Here is a 7,108-nt window from a genome sequence, read left to right as displayed (position 1 = left end):
TGGCCTGCTTTAGCCTTCCGGCTGCTGGGGTTCCAGGCATAAGCCACCACACCCAGTTTTCATTGTACTTTTTAAAAATGTGGGTACTAGGAAATTTTTAGTTATTCATTGATTGGCTCCTGCTTCACTTCTACTGGATAACTCTGTCAAGATGAACTTTCTCTGAGGGAACCCTAGAATAATACAGTCTTGGACCAGAGTACCAAGGAAGACTTGAAGGTACATTTGTTTATAAAAGAACCTGTCTGCGCACTCACCCTCCAGCCCTGAGGGGTTTGGGGGAAGGCAAGTTGCTTTAAGCTTTTATTTTTAATCGTGTACATATGTGTTTGCATGACTGAGGAGCCAGAAGCATCAGGTCCTCTGGAAGTGGACATGGGTGCTGGGAATGAAACTGGTTCTCTGGAAGAATAAAGCATGCCCTTAACTCCTGAGCCATCTCTCCAGACTCCCAAAGGTGTGGCAACAAAGACCATGATTAAACATGGCTGGGAAACTTGGGCTTGGGAAGGAGAGGTATCACGTCTGGAGAACATTTCTGCTTCGGGGGACCTCTGGTAAAAGCCTAGTGCAGGTTGTTTTGGGACATCTGTGGCATTCCAGAAGTACAGGTTCCCATCCTGAGCTGCCCTGAAGAGAAAGTGAGCAGATGGGCCAGTACTGGCAGAAGTTCGGAGAAGATAGATCTGTCCAAGTAGTTCCTCCTCCTCCTCCTCCTCCTCCTCCTCCTCCTCCTCCTCCTCCTCCTCCTTCTTCTTCTTCTTCTTCTTCTTCTTCTTCTTCTTCTTCTTCTTCTCTCTCTCTCTCTCTCTCTCTCTCTCTCTCTCTCTCTCTCTCTCTCTTTCTCCATGCAGTAAGTTCCAGGCCAAAGGAGCTAGTAGTACAAGCCCACACTTTGATGCCAGCACTCAGAAGGCAGGCAGGGGAGGAGCGGGGGGAGATCTCTTGAGCTAGGGTCATTTTCTGGATGCCTCTTTGTAGGCCTAGAGCAATGAGTTTTAGAGGCTTGGACTACTAGCTTCTTTGGCTTAGATCTTACTGCATGAAGAAAAAAAAAAAAAACAAAAACAGAAGGTTGGATCTCTTGGCTATGTAGGACAGCCTGGTCTACATAGCTCTAGGACAGCTAGAGAAAACCTTGCCTCAAAAAACTATAAACGAACTAAAGACCAGAAAGAATGAGTCACAGAAAAGTCTTTAATTCAAGATCAAGAGCATCTCTAATTTTTTAAATTATATTTTAAAGTTTTAAGTTTCACTTTAACTCCACTATCCTCTTTGAGATAACTTTCACAAATGGTGCAAGGTGTGGACTAAAATCATTTTCTTTGTCTATATAGATACGCTTTTTTCCAAAACTGCTTGTGTTGAAAACCTATTTTGGGGAGCTAGAGGTGGTTCAGCAGTTAAGGGCACTTCCGGAGGTCCTGAGTTCAATTCCCAGCAGTTGCATGGTGCCCTCTTCTGGTGTCAGTGACAGTGTACTCATATACTTTAAATCTTTTAAAGATTTATTTATTTATATGTAAGTACACTGTAGTTGTCTTCAGACACTTTCTTCTCTCTCCGAAGCCCTGCTAGCTCCAGCCCCAAGATTTTATTTATTATATGTAAGTACACTGTAGCTGTCTTCAGACACACCAGAAGAGGATATTAGATCCCATTACAGATGGTTGTGAGCCACTATGTGGTTGCTGAGATTTAAACTCGGGACCTTCAGAAGAGCAGTCAGTGCTCTTAACTGCTGAGCCATCTCTCCAGACCCTAAATAAATCTTTAAAAAAAGAGGGGGCTGGAGAGATGGTTCAATGGTTAAGAGCACTGACTGCTCTTCCAGAGGTTCTGAGCTCAATAATAAATACTTTTAAATAAATAACTTATTACAATGCAATGTTAAGGTTTAGGAAACTGTTACCTGGCTAGCCTGCCATTTTGTGCTGCTACTAACATTATAAGGAAACTTTCTGATAGGTTGTTTCAGCTGTTAACTAGGAAATTTTTTCATGTTCAAGTTGATTGCATATTCAATTATTTTCTGTGCCTGTGGAAACCAATCATAATAGAAGTCAGTAGAACTGCTTTATAATTACCCACAATAAGCTTGAACCCAAACCAACCACCCAGCAGCACTTCCTGCACCTGTGTACAAGCTTTTACGGCATCTGCTCTTATGAGCTGCCCCTGGGATGGACCCCCAACATAAGAGAGACACCTGCACCAATATAAGAAACTATTTGGAATTAAGACTTCTATTTTCAGTAGAGGTCAAGTAATGTTTAAGTTTCTAAGACTTCCCTGGGAACTGACATCCTGCTTGGCAGAAAGACACATATGTGGTAACTGACATCCTGATTGATGAGATAAGACATGAATTTTAGACACAGTAAGTCTCATCTTGGTGTACAGGTTAAGGCATAAATGTTAGGCAAGGCATGTCCCCTGCCACAGTTGAATACTCCAACAAAGACCTGTTCCTAATGAAATACCCCATCGCAAAATCCTGATTGATAGAATAACTTGGCACAGAAGTTTATAGATTTTAGAATAGAAATCCCGTAGAGTCTTAACTCAAATTTATGGTTCAGCTCCAGAGCCTGAATCATGAGTCTTTGAACTGTGATGTTCAATAAATTGTCCCTATTTGAGATTAGTGTCTGTATAGTTTGTGTGGCAGTTCCCAGCCCCCAACCATTCCTGGATTCCAATGGTGCATGTAGTCTCTAGCGTTGTCTGGTTCATAGATATGCTCTTTTTCTCTTGCATTTGGCATTGAAGAAATGTAGTTGCCATGTCTTCAAGTTCAGACTCCTCTTTGGCCATACCCAACATGTGGCTAAAGTTTGGGTCATGATACTGAAAGGTATAAGTTCTGGTTGTCAATTAAGCTAGGCAGCACCATTGATAAGCACATTAGAGGTAGTTTTCACTCCCATTACTGCATGCTCAGTATCTAACCCCTTTCTTTCTTAGAACCTTCATCTCTCTGCTAACACTCCACAACTGTTTTTCACACTTTTTAAGTTCTAGTCTTTGACATATTAGTCATTGTCAATAAAAGTTACAAAGAAGATATCCTTCCGGTTGAACCTTTGCAAGGCTGATTGACTACCATGTCAGTGAGTGCTGCAAGTTTGGTGAAGCAGTTCACGGGGGTTTCCAGAGGCCAAAGGAAAGGAGAACTGAGAGCTGTCCACGTGGTTTAGCCAACATGTGACTTGGAGCCTTGGCATGCTCCCCAGACAGCCCTCTTCACATCCTTGGTACCATGATGTAATAATTTAGGATACCCAGTCACATGGTATGTCACCATATATGGGAGACACAGAAGCCAAACTTGTAGACAAACAGTATCCCCATTGCATTTAGTTTGACCTTTGAATACTAATGTACTGGGCCTTCATGCAGGCACAATAAACTGCTCCCTAGAAGAAAAACATTTCCATGTCCCATTTCCCCCATCAGAAACAGCAACGTTGGAATGCTACAAAGTTGACTGTCAAATGATTTTGGGAGGTCTTTAGCCCTGTTAGTAGCCCTGTACTGTCCTCCTCTGTGCACACCTGTGGACTCATTTACATAAATAATTTGAAAAGTACAAGCAAGCACCGGTTTTCTACCCAAGCAAACAGTGTCATCAGGTCGCATCTGAGGCCAGTAGCAGAATGTTCCCCTCTGATTAATCCGCCCACCTGTTTCCACCAATGTATTTGAGAAAGTACTGACTTCTTATTTTCTTCTTTTCTGTTACTATGAGAACTTCATCAAACTGCTTCCACATTAAAATAAAGAATTTGGGACAAGCAAAATTGATGTTATTGGACCATGGTCACTTATAATTGGCTCTGGAATAAACTCTAATCTATTCCCTTTGCATTAACATCAAGGCTACTTTAAGTCTTCTGCATGTAATTCCCAAAAGTCTGTCAGAACTGAGCTTCTCGGTAGTGCTTCTTTTCCTCCCTTGCTATCTTTGAGTCTGCAGTAAATTTCTTCCATGAACGTCCCACATCACCCTTTTTGTTGTTTTGAGATGTGTGTGTGTGTGTGTGAATGTGTGTGTGTGTGTGTGAGTGTCTTCCTTCTTCAGCTCATGGTTTGTTTTTTGTTGTTGTTGTTTTTGTTTTTTTGTTTTTTGTTTTTGTTTTTTGTTTTTTGTTTGTATAGAATAGAGTTTATTCAGGGCAAAGGATGGGAGTTAGGCAGAGAAAGAGAGAGTAGAGAGTAGAGAAGTGGAGGACAGCCAGGACCATGTGGAGAGAGAGAGGGGAGGGGAGGAGAGCCCAAGAGGGGCAGAGAGGTGAGAGTGCCAAGAGGAGAGCGATGAGAGAGAGCGATGAGAAAGCTCTTCAGCCCATGTTTAAGCAGTGATGGTGAGAGTTTGAGAGTTTCTGGGCATAGCTTCTGATATTGCTGGAAGGCACAGTCCTACTCCTACAGCAAACTCCCTACTCCTCTGGCTCTTCCAGTCTTTCTGCCCCCTCTTCAGCTATGTGCTATCTTCAGCCTTCGGTGCAGATTTTGATAAGTATTTGGCAGATGCATCAGTTGAGACTGTGGAACTCTGAAGAGCCTTAACTTACCTACCAGAGACAGTGTTACCTTTAAGCTAATTGGTTGTTAGGGAACGAGGTAGGTGGCCAGCAGACTCTGGGCCTTCCCTCTAGGACTTCCCTAGCTGCAGGGACCTCCCTGTAGTCTGAGGAAAGTAATTGAGCCTCTCTCTGCTGGGAGGGGGAACACTTGCCCTTCTGGGAGGGGCAAGTGTTCCATGACCTTTTCAAAGTTCCCGAGTTAACCCTTTCAAGACTGTACTCCACAACTCTGCATTTTGATTGGTTCTGGTTTTCTGTAATGGTCTCCATCTGTTACAGAGAGAAGTTTCCTTGATGAGGGGTGTGTTAGGTCTCGGGCAATTCATATATCCCAAAATGACAGCCTTAGCCCAAATCAAGCTGAACTATAGAAGGATTTCTGTTGTTTAAATAAAAGCCAGCATTCCTAGCTGAACTTCTGAAAAGCATGTATTTCCCTTGCCTCTAGTAGAAGGGACACACACCTGTGACTGCATATCAAAGCCTATGCTAGCCTCCATGCTGGCACAACCCCTATTCACAAGGACCTTTGATATATTTCAAAGCCTGAAAGCGAGCTTGAGGGCTCTTCTCAAGTCCCCAGGCCTCCTCCTTTTCAGATACACTTTTGTTTTCTATGTAAGGGCAAGGCTCCCCTTCCACCACTATCTTGCCATATCCACTGTTCTCTCCTACCTTTCTCACTATTCTCCTTATTGTCCAAGATAGACTTGGCCATGTCCAGTCTGTTTCTGCTCTGGACTCTCAGAGATGCCCCTGGATGTTCTTTCATACATACTTTATTACATATTATATATAGTGTACTGTATACCATATTATATTATACATTATATTATATATAGTATACAGTATATTTTATATATATACACACACTATGTGTGTGTGTGTGTGAAACTGAAAAAAACTTTGCTTTTTGCTGATTTCTCTACTTCACCCCTCACATACAGGGAGGACTATACTTATCTGTGGCTATAAAAACAAATGTTTTGATTGTGTCAGGAATTGGGCTGGTTTAATAAAGTCATGGTGGCAGGCTCTCCTTTAAGGTCTGTGACTCTGAGAAAGCTATGCTGATTCCGTGGCAGATCTCAAACTGGCAGTTAAGGAGACCAGGCCTAAGAACTGAGTAAGTCCAAGAAAGTCAGTTACTAATAGAAAAAAAATCCTAGGCTCCAGCCTTCACACCCAGCCAATGGAATGTCCCAGCCACCTGGCCTGAAGCAAGGCCAATGAATGGGTCAGCAGGAGTTTCCAGACTTCCTCAACTACGCCCTCAGTAAAAGTTCCCAGACCTCCCCAGCAAGTTTCCGCTAATAGAATGTCCATAGAGATGGACCCAATAGATTAACATAGAGGTCACCTACCCCAGAATTCTCTAATGTGCTTTAAGTCAGGTCTACAAGCTTACTTGGGTGTCTCTGTCTTGGTAACAGGAGACCCCAGCATGCTGGACTTCTGCAGAAAACACTCTGCCTTTGGATACCATTTGAGTCTGGGTGTTACTCTTCTTTGAATCATGAACCCTTACAACTTCACTAGCACCACTTCCTGTTCCAGGCATGGCTTCCCTCTCTCTTGTTGATTGGGTTAATTTGATAATTCTTTGTATATAGAGCTGTTCCTGCATTTGGCAGCTTCCCCAGATTGGGGGTGGGGGATGGAGAGGTTATGTGTGTGTGTGTGGTGTGTCTGTTGTATGTGTGGATATACATGCATATATATATATATGTATATACAGATATACATATATATGTATATCTCCTAATAAATATATTAGGAGAAATCCTAGCCAAGAGATAAGTGAGCTGGTTTTGCTTACATAGGTCAAAAGTTATGCATGTTTGTTAAAAGCAAGGTGCCTTAGCTGATAATGTTTTGTAGAGCATGGTATGGTGTGGAGTAAGGGGTGCCTCAACTGCCCATGCTGAGGCATCCCTCCCCCTTGAGGGACCACCCCTTATTATAGAATAGTTTATTTGAGGTCATGGGATGGGGTGTTGAGGAGTAGAGGCAGAGAGAGGGAGCGGACAGAGAAGGTGAGGGAGAGAGAGAGGGGGGAGAGGGAGAGGGAGAGAGAGATAGAAAGAGATACCTGCAGGGAACAAATGGAGGGGGGAAGAGTGGGAGAGGAAAAGAGGGAGAAAGGGGTCAGAGAGCTTGAGGAGGGGCCAAAGAGTCCCTTTTATAGCAAGTCCAGCCTACCTCGCTGTTGCTAGGTAACTGTTTCTTGGAGCCTAGAAGTAATGCAAAGGAGTTAACCTTGGAGGGAAGGGGGGTGGAGGGGGTGTGGGGGTGGAGACACTTGAGTTTGTCAAAGGGCTATTGTTATTCACAAATTAAATGTCTGTGCCTTTTTTTTTTTTTTTTTTTTTTTTTTTTTTTTTTTTGAGACAGGGTTTCTCTGTGTTGCCCTGGCTGTCCTGGAACTCACTCTGTAGACCAGGCTGGCCTCGAACTCAGAAATCTGCCTGCCTCTGACTCCCAAGTGCTGGGACTAAAGGCGAGCGCCACCACCG

The sequence above is a fragment of the Apodemus sylvaticus genome, chromosome 1, assembly GCF_947179515.1.
Source record: "Apodemus sylvaticus chromosome 1, mApoSyl1.1, whole genome shotgun sequence".
NCBI lineage: Eukaryota > Metazoa > Chordata > Mammalia > Rodentia > Muridae > Apodemus > Apodemus sylvaticus.
Note: the sequence above shows the minus strand (reverse complement) of the source record.